Raw genomic sequence first — 13093 nt, forward strand, 5'->3', positions numbered from 1 at the left:
ATATGCATGTATACATTTAAGAAATATTTGCACGTATATACTGTATATATATATATATATATATATATATATATGAAGAGTTCAGATGCAAAAGCCTCTAAATGCCATTTGAAATTTTCTTCTAAAATGACCATTTTTATCAAGCTTGTATATTTAAGTATAGTAATTATACTTAAATGACAATTAATAGGTAATCTTCATTGCCATTTAAGTGAAATTACTGAACTTAAATATACAAGCTTGATAAAAATGATCATTTTAGAAGAAAATTTCAAATGGCACTTAGAGGCTTTTGCATCTGAACTCTTCATATATATATATATATATATATATATATATATATACATAATGCATATTATGTATAAATATAAATATTACATATACATGCATATATGTACAAAATTATTATACACAGTAAACACAATTATATCACGTAAACACAAACTTTTATTTTGGATGCAATGAATCACGATTAATCATTGCCCAGCACTAATTTTAAAATGTAATTTATTTCTATGTGTTATGTTTAGTCATTTATTCCTATGTGTTGTTTAGTTTATCAGTATTTTAGTTTTGTTTTTTCTTGTTTGACCTGCCTGTAATTTCCTTGTCTGTTTCCATGGTTTTTCATTGATTGATTAGTTGAACACCTGTTTCTTGTTTCTTTGATTTGGTTTTGTTCTAGGTGTGTTCCGATTTACAGGGTCCCTACGCAGTGTTCACTGCTCCCTACTCCCTGAGCATGGGATATCCGTTGAAGTGGACTTCTGATAATAATCGCTCATTTGGAACGCCCTGCAATGTCATCAAAGAAAGGCAATGATGGGGTCACACAAATTATGACATAACATGAATATTGTCATTTACTGTACATTCAAATGTAAAATACATATACAAAACACTCATCATGTTGGTCTTTTTTTTTAAAGTATAATCAAATCTTATATGTTAATTATAAAATTGTTGACTATTATTAACAGATTTGAAGTCATGCCATATGAAAATAAATTCTGATTTGGTTAACCATGTGCATATGTTTTCCTAATCTATGGTCTTAATAATCGAATTGTAGTGGTCTCGTCTTGTGCGCTTTCTTTAATAAAAACTCCTGAGGTAAATAAAGTAAAAGCCTCAGCTGCGTCTTGCCAGTTTTACTTTGTCATATCTATTCATACAGTATAATATGTAAATGTAAAATTCATTGCCATAGCCATTCATAAATACTCTAGTTTGTATAATAATAACAACAGCATTTATGAATACTCAAACGCTTAACGTTTAAAAACACTTGCTCCATCTTTAGTTCTGACTAGATACGTGGTGCTCAATGACAGTAGGGTGATTTTTCTTCCTCACTTCATGTAAGTGAGGTTGGGCTATCGATGTTCCCTTATTCCCTATGCCATTCACAGTGCCCTTCGAACTGAACATGTTCACTCCCTTCGGATTGGAATCGCACTTAAGATTGTGAAACTATTCAATGAATGAACTATTCCAATGGAATGAACCTTTTGTTTGGTTGATTTTTCTGTTCTTGTTTTTGGAAGCCCAGTAGGCCTATACTGAGAGCTTTTATTTCATGTTAAATTTTATGTAAATAAACCATAACTGCTGCAAATAGATCCCCCTTGATATCGTCACTGCACTGTGACAGAAATACCGAACCACAAAAATGGATCTAGTGGCAGTTCATAGCAGTTTTTGTGGAAACCGTGGTACATTTTGAATAAACAGTTTGAAAGAATAGCATTAATTCAAAATTTTTTGCAACTTGTAAATGTCTTTACTGCGCTTTTGCATCCTTTAGAAGTAAACCTTTCTGTCACCATTTTTGTCAAGCATTCCAGTATTACATGGGTTTTCAGATGTTTAAAAAATCCCTGAAATGACTTGAAAGATGTCTAATCCATTGCTTTCTAAAGAAATTATACATCACATTCTCACCAGTGTTCCCTGAAATATCGAAGAAGCAATCAAAAGCACAGCTTACTGTACTTAAAGTGTCAAGGGTAAATGCTTGAAAACCAAGAATACTTTATAAAACAGGAACTCTGAATAAAATCTGTCCGAAGTCTCTCAAGAGCTGCAGTGCTATTGTTCAGATCAGATAAGCACTTCTCAAGCCCACCGTCAATTCATAAACGCTCTTAATGGGTCTTAATAGCCCTTCATCTATTCACACGCAGAAAAAAAAAAACAAGTGGAGTAATCACTGGAGGATTCAATCTGTTTATCCATAAAGAGAAAAAGGTGCAGTGCTGAAGCATGATTACTCTATGAAACACAATAACATCCTTAACAAGGTAATGATGATTTTTCGTTTGCAAGGCTATTCACAAGAAAGTAAACACTCAAATACATTGTTCACAATGGCAAACTAACAAACATACTAAGTAGATTCCAGTACGTGCGCCAAATATTGTATCTCATGTAAAAGATTTTAAAAGAACACTCTAGTCCCTGTTTAAAGCTGGTATTGATGCATTTTGGTCGATCAGATCACAAATACAACCTCTGTTTGAAAGTGGACAAGTTTAAATAGTTCCAGACCCCGTTTACACCGGTATTTAGCATCATTCACTTGATACCGGATTGAAGGAAACAAATTAAGTCTTCTTAATACCTGCTGAAAACAGTGCTGTATGTAACACAGTCTCATCCCAAAAAGTCATATAACTGACGTCTTGGGACGTTTTTTGACCATACGTCAATATCCGCCTTTTTAGGGCCCCCTTAAACGTCGGTAGATGGCGATCCCGGGCCGTCATACAACTGACGCTTTACCTTTAACGTCAGTTAGGTGACGGGTTAGGTTTAGGTCTGGGGTAGAGTTAGGATCCCATAACCTCATCTACCGACGTTTAAGGGGGCCCTAAAAAGGCGAATATTGACATATGGTCAAAAGACGTCCCAAAACGTCAGTTATATGATGTCTTGGGATGAGACCGGGTTGCTGTATGCTCACCAAAGCTACATTTATTTTATTAAAAGCAGTCATTAATCATGTCTTCAGTGTCACATGATCCTTCAGAGTCACATGATCCATCAGAAATCAATCTAATTATCCTGATTTGGTGCTTAAGAGGTTTTTTCTTATTATCAATGTTGAAAACAGTTATACTGCTTAAGATTTTGGGAAACTGTGATTACATTGCATAATCTCTAACATTAATCTATATTGGTCTCTTAACACTAGGTGATACTTTTATAGAATTTTTCAGAAACATTGCATAGCCGAAAGCTTCCATTTCAAATGAAAGACACTGAAGCTATGTTTACACGGAAACAATTCTGAAGAGAAAAGGCAAAAGTGGTGTTGCGTCATCTTTTTTTTCTGCATTTAAACGAGCGTTTTGTGTGGGAAATCCGCATGCAAACGGAGACGCAAAAGTGTGTGAAATTCAATGAAGTATGCATTTCAGGCGGCTAGGAGTGCATACTACAACAACACCAAGTCTACGTGCCCGCTTACAACTTTCACCGTCAAGCAGACTTTTGCGTTTTTACCGTTTACACGGGAATGCGGCAGTGGAGCGTTTTTAAGATTTCCACTCTGGAGGTTTCACTTTTTTGCGTTTTTGAGGCTCAAAAATGCCGTTGCCGTGTAAACGAAAAGCACATCCGATAAAATATTTTTACGTTTTCACCCGCGAGCGTTCTCGTGTAAACAGGGCCTGAGAGCTCAATCATCATATACTGGGCTAACATCACATAATACCCTGACTCCTAATCTTTATAGCAAGTTATTTAAAGTGAAAAGTGGGGTGGTCATGGCGCAGTGGATAAGACACATGCCTTTGGTGTGAGAGACCCGAGTTCAAATTCACTGTGAGACACCAATGTGTCCCTAAGCAAGACACTTAACCCCTAGTTGCTACAGAGGCGTGTGACGTCTGACATATATAGCAATTGTAAGTCGCTTTGGATAAAAGCGTCAGATAAATGAATAAATGTAAATGTAATGTAAATGATTTTCTCTTGAGGCCGTCTAATTCATAACCAAGAGCCTAGAGCAATTTTACACAGACAGATTGAGTGAAGACTGTAAGACAGCACCTATTTGTAGTGGTGGGCGATACTGCAAAATTTCGTATCGATACAATAGGGTCAGTATTGCCAATACCGATACCAATACGATACTTTTTACATAAAAAGAAAAATACTTTTGTGTAGTGGAGAGCAGTATGTCATTATTTCTGAGGTGAATGAATGATCAATTCTTTAGGCAATATTTTTTTAATAATGTATTGAAGTGGACACAGTGAATCCATCCCAGACAGCAAACTGACATTGAATCAACGTGGAAACGACGTCTCTCATGACATTGAAACAACGTTGATTTGCTCATCGAATTAACGTTGAACCAACGTCAGACGCGGCATTCTTCAAAGCTAAATGAAATCGAAAATTGGTTTGCTTTCATAACGTTGAAACAACGCGTTGATTTCAAGTTGATTTTCCGTTAGTTTTGAAAGAATGACGCATCTGACGTTGGTTCAACGTTAATTCGATGAGCAAAACAATGTCAGATCAACGTTGTTTCGATGTCATATTTCCACGTTGATTCAATGTCAGTTTGCTATCTGGGATGATTATACTTTTAGAGTTCACCAGTCCACCCGAACACACACTTTAACCTTCATGTATCTGCATCCTTTGGGATGTGCCAGGAGAATCTTTCAACATCCAAACCACAACACAACAACGAGTTCATCCATAGATCTGTTTCTGTTAACAGAAGCTACAGAATCAAATTACTCCTAATCAAACAACACCACCCACAGTGTATGTGTAAACCGAAACTATCTATATTTACACACACGCACGCACGCACACACACACACACACACACACACACACACACACACACACACACACACACACACACACACACACACACACACACACACACACACACATGCAATGGAAGCTGTTGTCATATCATACACCACAGCAAATGTACAATCTGTTTTATTTTCAAAGATAGTTCTTTGGTAAATTCAACGTTATATTTGGGCCTCAGTAGACTTAAACAAAATAAATACTTTTAAAATAAGAATAGCACATATTAGTTTTTTTGGCATGGGTTTGTGACCATTTTAATTGCAGGAATCCTACAGAGATCATAAAAAACAAAACAAAAAACAAACAAACAGTAATCTCATACCTCTCATAAGCAGTGCTGTTAGTTAAGAGTTGCTGCAGGGCACTTCAGCAGAAGTATTACACTGAGAATAATCGTGTTCACCTGCTTTGCTTGTCGTTGAAAACAGCAACAACATGCCACATTCACAGACATCTGAAAGGGCGAAGAACAGCCAAATAATCTCAACCAGGAAGTGGAATTTTAAACGGCAAAATCATATTAAAAAATGCAAATATTAGTAAGTGCACTGAATCTTTATGGGAAACCCAAAAAGCCATGAGGTGTATTTTTCATGTCAGATATTTTAAAGGACTCAACCTCAAAGCTCTTTTAAATGACCCATGAAGTGTAAAGTGTTCATGGATGTGTGAAACTACCCTTGAATACAAAGCCTTACAGTCACCGCCCTCTCCCAGCACTGCCGCTGTGTCTGTTTTCAAACTGACGCACCACTTCCCAATCCCCTCATAATGACCTGCCACTATCACTGAGTATTAAACATGTGGGTAATTATCTAAAAGCAGCGAACGTGTGTTGTTACCATGGGAATCTCTGGAGACACAACACAAGCTAATATGTATAGTACTCAACATGAAAGCTCAGCAGAAATCTTCAAGAAATTTGCACTGTGGAAGAAAAGAGTAAATAAAGAAATGTCAAATAATATATATATATATATATATATATATATATATACAAATATATATATATATATATATATATATATATATATGAATGTTATCCTATTTTGAATAATAATAATAATTCCATTAAATGGTTAGTTCACCCAAAACTGAAATTTCTGTCAGTAATTACTCAGACTTTCGTTCACAAATTAAGATATTTTTTGGTTAAATCTGAGACTAAAAATCTCACTCTTCCATATGCTTCTATTGTAATTGAAACTTGCCGGCCCAGAAAGTAAGTAAAAACATTGTTAAAATAGTCCAAGTGACTCCAGTGGCTCAACTTTAAGTTTACAAGCGACATTAAGTTTAAACAGGCTCATTATTGGCCAACGCTGGTCATGTGTGTGATGCTGGCCAATAGTGAGCCTATGTTGGACTATTCCCATGGACTACACTTGGACATCATTTTTGGGTGAACTAACCCTTTAACTCTGCCCTGTACCATCAAGACAGTATGCATGTGGAAAAAAATAAGCATGTGATTCTTCATATGCTTCAATAAGGATGTGTTAATGAGAGTATTTTATTATATTATCATTAATTAATGCCATTTCTGCAAGAATATTTAGTGTAATTAACAATGAGAGAAAGTCCTTGACTCTTGACTTCAGAAGGACATCTTTAGCAGGACTAATCGAGTCTAAATCAGAATGTCACTTAGTGCTAATGACTTGACCTTCTTTTTTTGACCCTCATAGCAATTTAAAACGATTAAAAAGTTTCTCATGGAAGCCTTCTGATATAATTTCTAAAGGATTAAGTGAAGTTAATGCAATTTCCATTTCCATTTTTCACACATCTTCCAGTGTGAAAAAAGAGGGAATGTTCCAAAAAAATCTTACATTACTTTTTTACTCCTTTCTAAATAAATTGTCAGTACAAATAATTATTATTAATTTAGTATAGTAGTATAAATGTAACAAATTTATGAAACAAAGCTGCCTTTAAATGCTGGTCTTTCACAAAAAGAATCATCATGTTTGGGGGTCGCCATAATTACTAGTATTTTGAAGACCAAGACTCCAATTTGACGCTAGCCATTCTCTTTTTATGCATGAACACTTCTGAAAGGTTCTATTTCAATTTCTATTTCCGAAGGTTTTTATATCATGTCTTAGCAGTTCTTCTTTTTGACAGGGAAGATTAAAATCTGTCTGCGCCAGAGGCTTGATGCTGAATCAGACGAGTGAGTGTTTCTCACAAAAAGCATTATACAAAATGAATCGACGTGTCAAGAGGAGAACAGACAAAGTGTATTGGTAATGAGTGCAGCGGTCAGAGCTCTCAGTCACAAAATGACATAAAAGTACAGCCTCAAAGATGTGACAGATATGAATCAGATCATCTGTGACGGTGACCCAGACTCAGCAAAAACTGTGACATAGTGAGCTAAAAAAAGATAAGAAGTGGCAGGGAATGACGTTTGGTAGGTGCTGGTGTAATGAGCACACAATCTGAACCCAAAAGCAATGGAAAAATATTAAGATTTAATGAGTCATCTTGAACCCTACTTCCTGTGTTTGCCAAAATATGTCTACAGCCCAAAATGGCAAGTCTTAAAAATGCTGGATGAACCATAATGGCAACTGCAACCATCTTGAGGAAGTCATTAAGTCCGATGATTGCTTGGTGTGACTGCCCTTTTGTAATCCCTTTTGTAAAAGAACAGATGCTAATGATTATCCTTATGATTCCCTATTCTATAGAGAATAATGTGCCAATGCATGCTGCTATGAATAAGTTATTGATACATTCATGCAGCATTTTGAAGTGACATATGCCTTATAACTGACTCTAACCAGGTCTACACCAGACGAGAGTGGGAAAACGAGTGGCGGCGAGACAAACGACAATTGAACCCATTGTAATCCCTGAATACTGTCGTCATGGGATGCAGTGCGACCTGATACGACAAATCCCTGACAGTAAACTGGTGTTCCGTACCATTTCTGACATAATCCATGCGCTCTCAGTATTTCTGATATGCAAAAAAAAAAAAAAAAAAAAAAAAACTGACATGATACAAAAGCTCACCAGACATAATAAAGTTATCACGCTATTCTTCAGTTGCATGATTATTGTATTTAGCATAATATCTCACCAATTACTTGTGTGACCTGGTCGCACTCTATCATTATTCCATGTATAACTTAACATAATAATCATCTAAAACGTAATTGCTCTCATGTTTTGCCGCAGGAAAGCAATTGGAAATACAATTTTTTCATTTTTGCAGTAATGTACCTGTAATAGGAAGGTTGTAAAGAGTAACAATTATCTTTAGCTTTACAAATAATATAGCCTAGCACATATACTGGTACAAACATAAATATCAGTACAATGTGCCTAAGGGTACCTTTACACGACAACAATGCACTAAAAATGGAAACGTTTTTTCCTTCGTGTTTCCTTCGTCAACATTGTCAAAAGGATCCCGTTCACACGGATCCACTAAAAAGATGAGTAGTTGGCAATGTCACTTAGTAAAGAAACACTTAGTGCCTATAGACACGTGATCAAGGGGGTAATCCATCAGCCGGAAGTTGAAGCTGCCATTGTAGCAGAACTTCACCTGCTGTTAGCATTCCATTGACTCTTATTCATTTTTGGTGTCACTTTGATAGATATTAACTTTAAATCTGAGGCGACTTCATTTGTCCATTATTTAGGCCCTATTTCTAAAGAAACACGACAATGTATAAAATGCTCCATTACTTTGTATCTTACGTTACGGCCCCGTATAAGCCCTTTTTGTAAAAATAGGCTAAAGATTGCGTCATAACCACAGGACTTTCTGTTGCGACTCGCACAATAGAGACATTACCGTATAGACAGGAGGAGAAGCTCGCAGGCAATCTTTAACTGTCTATGAGGCAATCAGACGGACATGGAGGCACCAGAGGGAGAAGCCCATAGATAGATAGTTCATAAAAGCACGGGACAAAATATTTCAACGACGTTTTTGAGGAATTAGGTGATTCAGATTTGTCTTGGCACAACTACTAGAAGGTTTACAACTGTCAGACTGTCGTCAAGCTCAGTTTGAGCCTGCGCAGTCGCTCAGACATCAGGCAGGAAGTGCAATAATGTTGCTTCAGTCTTCTCTGTTGAAATCAATGGGGTCTGCCCATTTCTTTTACTGTCTATGCACATGATATGCATAATGTCACAGTTTTCAAAAATCCAGGTTTTTGTAGTTTACACTGAGATAATAATGGCATAGTTTTCAAGAACGTGCACTTTTTTGCACGTTTTTAGACCCCCAAACACGTGTAAACAAATGACCAAAATGCATAAAAAGTTTTCAATGTCATATAAACAGCCCCTAAAACTGCATCATCACTTTCAAACACAGTTTTCTCATTCCACACACTAAAATGTGAAAACAGTGTTTTCAAATTTATCCAAACAAAAACACTGTTTCAATGTGGACAAACGCCAAGATGTAAAGACAAAAGATGTGTTTTTAAATGTATCCAGTTTAGACGTAGCTTAAATTGTGCACACACACACACACACACACACACACACGCACACACACACACACACACACACACACAGACACACACACCTAGAACCCTTTCATTGGCCTATTTTAAACACACCTGCTTTTTCGTAGCTTTCCCCCTTTCATTGGCCTATTTTAAACACACCTGCTTTTTCGTAGCTTTCCCGCTTTCAATGATTGTCCCTGCAGTGCAGATCTCTCTCGCTGATAACTGCCAGGTCTTTATAGAGCCAACTCTGCACAGAACTCAACCAGCATAGAAGAGCACAGCCTTCTCTCTTTCTCTCTCTCTCTCTCTCTCACACACACACACACACAATACGGAGCAGGTCCATGCTATTTTGTAATAGCATCATGAGTGTGTCTGGGACATCAGTGAGTTCATGACTTCAAACAGTTAGAGATGAAATATGAACGTGTTGCCATCTGGGTAACAGTGGTACAGCTCTGCAGTGCAGCATCCCATGGATTCGGGAACAGCACGGGTTTTAGTGGAATTAGTGGATGTCCTTGAAGGAATATAGCCTACCATGTTAAATCCAAGTTAAAGGGTTAGTTCACCCAAAAATGATAATTCTGTCAGTATTTACTCACCCTCATGCTGTTCCAAACCTCTATGTGTTTATTTGTTCTGCTATACACAAAGGAAGATATTTGGAAGAATGTTTTAATCAAACAGATCTCATTCCCCATTGACTATCATAGTATAGGAAAAAATACACACTATGGTAGTCAATGGGGAATGAGATCTGTTTGATTAAAACATTCTTCCAAATATCGTCCTTTGTGTTCAGCAGAACAAATAAACACATTGAGGTTTGGAACAGCATGAGGGTGAGTAAATACTGACAGAATTTTCATTTTTGGGTGAACTAACCCTTTAAGCTCTTGAAAGAATTAGAAGCTGCATATTATCACATAAAACAATTTTATGTTCAACTCGAAAATGTTCTGCAGGATTTTTAATGGGTTTCTTTTGCTCGTCTGAAATGATGAATGTTGAAATGATGGTTCCTCTTTGTTTAGCTATTTTGTACAAAAATACATATACTACCAACTCAACGTTTTTTTTCTTCAAGAAATTAAAATTTTATTGAGCCAAAAGAGAGAGTAGAGACATTTAAATTTGTACAAAAAAAAATTCTATGTTAAATAAATGCTGTTCCCTTTCGATGGAACATCTGTGTCTCGTTCCCTTCTCAGGGAACTGGGTTATATAATAATAATTGATAATAATAATAATAGATTTTATTTATAATTTTATTTCTTTATAGATTTGATTTTCTTTCCGAAGAATCTCAAAGTGCTACATAGGAGAACGAAAGTAACTACAAAGTAATAAAAACAATCAGCCTTTCTGAAAAAGCCTTTCTGAATAAAAAAGTCTTCAGTTCTGCTTTAAAAGTGCCTTAAAAGAGTCATGACATGGCTATGGAGGGGCTTGAGGCAGTCTTGATATAAAGTTCCATGTCGTCAGCATAACAATGGAAGGATAGTCCATGTCTGCTGATGACAGAACCGAGGGGAAGCATGTAAAGAATGAATAAGATCGGGCTGAGAACAGACCCCTGTGGGACACCATGTACATGTAACAGGGAGCATCCTGGACTCACATTCTCCCAATATAACACACTCAATCCTGCCAGAAAGGTAGGTTTGAAACCAATAGTACTGTTCTCAACAGTACAATTGTGTTGTGGAGGTGGTCTCGGGGGATTGTATGGTCTACTGTGTCAAATGCTGTTAGGTCGAGGAGAATGAGTAATGATGATTATCCTGAATCAGCTGCCATAAGAAGGTCATTTTTCACCCTGAGCAGAGCTGTTTCGGTACTGTGGGCCGAACAAAAGCTTGATATACAGTACGTGACCCAGAGACGTTCCTTTGAATCCTGAAAAATTGTATCACGGTTTACACAAAAATATTAACATTGATAATGATAAGAATTTTCGCAACATTTCACTTAAAGGGATAGTTCACTTTGAAATTAATTTTTGATATGTTTTGGCTTACCTCAAGGGCATCCAAGATGTAGGTGTCTTTGTTTCCACAGTATTTTCAATTTTTATATTTTTAGGTCAAACCATTCTTGTCTGTCAGTCATATATAGCAGGTATTTGGGGTCCACCTCAAAGAGCATGCACAGAGATGTCCAAATTAAACAGGATTTAATGACTCGTAAATGTAAGTACACATATCTTGGATGCCCTTGAGGTAAGCTAAAACATATCAAAAATTAATTTCAAAGTGAACTATCCCTTTACAGCTTTCGTGTATAATACATTGGGTATTTATAATGTAAGTAATGATGCATTACAATTTTTTTCATTAAGTTGTTTCAGGTTGTTTAATGAACAGATCAGTATAATAATGTATTATAACAGTGGTTACATGATTTATGTGGTTACATTATTCATGAGGTGCATGGCAAGACATGCAATTAAAATGCTTTTTATAAAGCATTATATATAAATGCTTTAAGTAATGTTTTATCAGATTTTTTTTTTCTTGAGAACCAAATGAATGATTTCTGTAAGGATCATGTGACACTGAAGACCGGAGTAATATGATTTTTAAAAACATTTATGATATTTATAATAAATTTCATGTTAATCAACAGTATGTCACAGATGCTTAACCTGCATTTTACCTAAATATATATCCTAAATTTTCAAATTATTTTTTGATCAATGATCATTACTTTCTTTATTATACAACAAAATGTACATGCTAATAGTAGCTTGGTGAAAGTTTCTGCATTCCAGTCGTCCAGAATGACTAAGAATGGCAGATGCTGTGCTGTAGCATGATAAAGACCTTCATAAATTACTAATCATTTATGCTGACACCACCCATATGTTTTCAAACTCATTGCTTATGCTCCGCATGTGGTGGTGTCCCAGGTTTATAAAGTAAGAAGACAATCTCTTCCAATGCAATTAAAAGGGGAAAAAAATATATATATTATTCAGCATCATGTTACAAGACATAGCTTGAATACAAACTCACTTAAACATATAAGCCTGGTTTCACAGACTAGATTAGACCTTAGTTAACTTAGGATATTTCAACGCATTCTCATCCTTTAACGTCATATAGAACGCTATGTGACAAAACGGCGCTATACTACGCACATGGCACCCGTTATCGTTAATATAACACGCGCTGTGAGGGCTAAGTTTAGGTGAGGGGTAGGGTGTGCGTGTTATATTCACGCTAAAGGATTTATAACGTCTTGGGTTCGCGTGTTATATTAACGATAAAGGGTGCCATGTGCGTAGTATAGCGCCGTTTTTGCATATAGCGTTCTATATGACGTTAAAGGATGAGAACGGGCTGGATATTTAAGTAGCTTTTATAAACATGCCTTCAAAAAACAAACAAACAAATACAAAAAATACACACAAAACAATGACACTGACATATTTTAAGATATGCCAGTGCATGTTGCTTTCAGACAAAACAGCTTAAACATACATTTTAGTCTGGGATTAGCCTTGGTTAGACGTTAGTCTAATCATTCTCATCATGTTCAGATCATATCCAACTATATGCAGAAATGTCTGGTGGGTTCCTTTTTTTCAGCATCTGATGGTCAGCATCGGTCTGATGATGATGATGATGCTGGACAATACAGTAGACAGAAGTCCTGACGTTTGTGTGTGTGTCAGTAGAAGTCTATGAAAACAAGTGGCTGTGAACTGTGTGTGTGTGTGTGTGTGTGTGTGTGTTTTGGTGGAGTGTCGAGCT

General features: G+C 36.2%; 1 protein-coding gene across 2 annotated transcripts in view; it reads right to left on the minus strand.

Annotated features, from left to right (window-relative positions):
- Positions 1 to 13093, minus strand: part of slc35f3b (solute carrier family 35 member F3b) — an 88979-nt gene that overhangs the window by 13505 nt on the left and 62381 nt on the right. The gene's annotated exons all lie outside the window — the stretch shown is intronic.

Source organism: Pimephales promelas, chromosome 11 (assembly GCF_988280905.1).
Source record: "Pimephales promelas chromosome 11, fPimPro1.hap1.1, whole genome shotgun sequence".
NCBI classification, from domain to species: domain Eukaryota; kingdom Metazoa; phylum Chordata; class Actinopteri; order Cypriniformes; family Leuciscidae; genus Pimephales; species Pimephales promelas.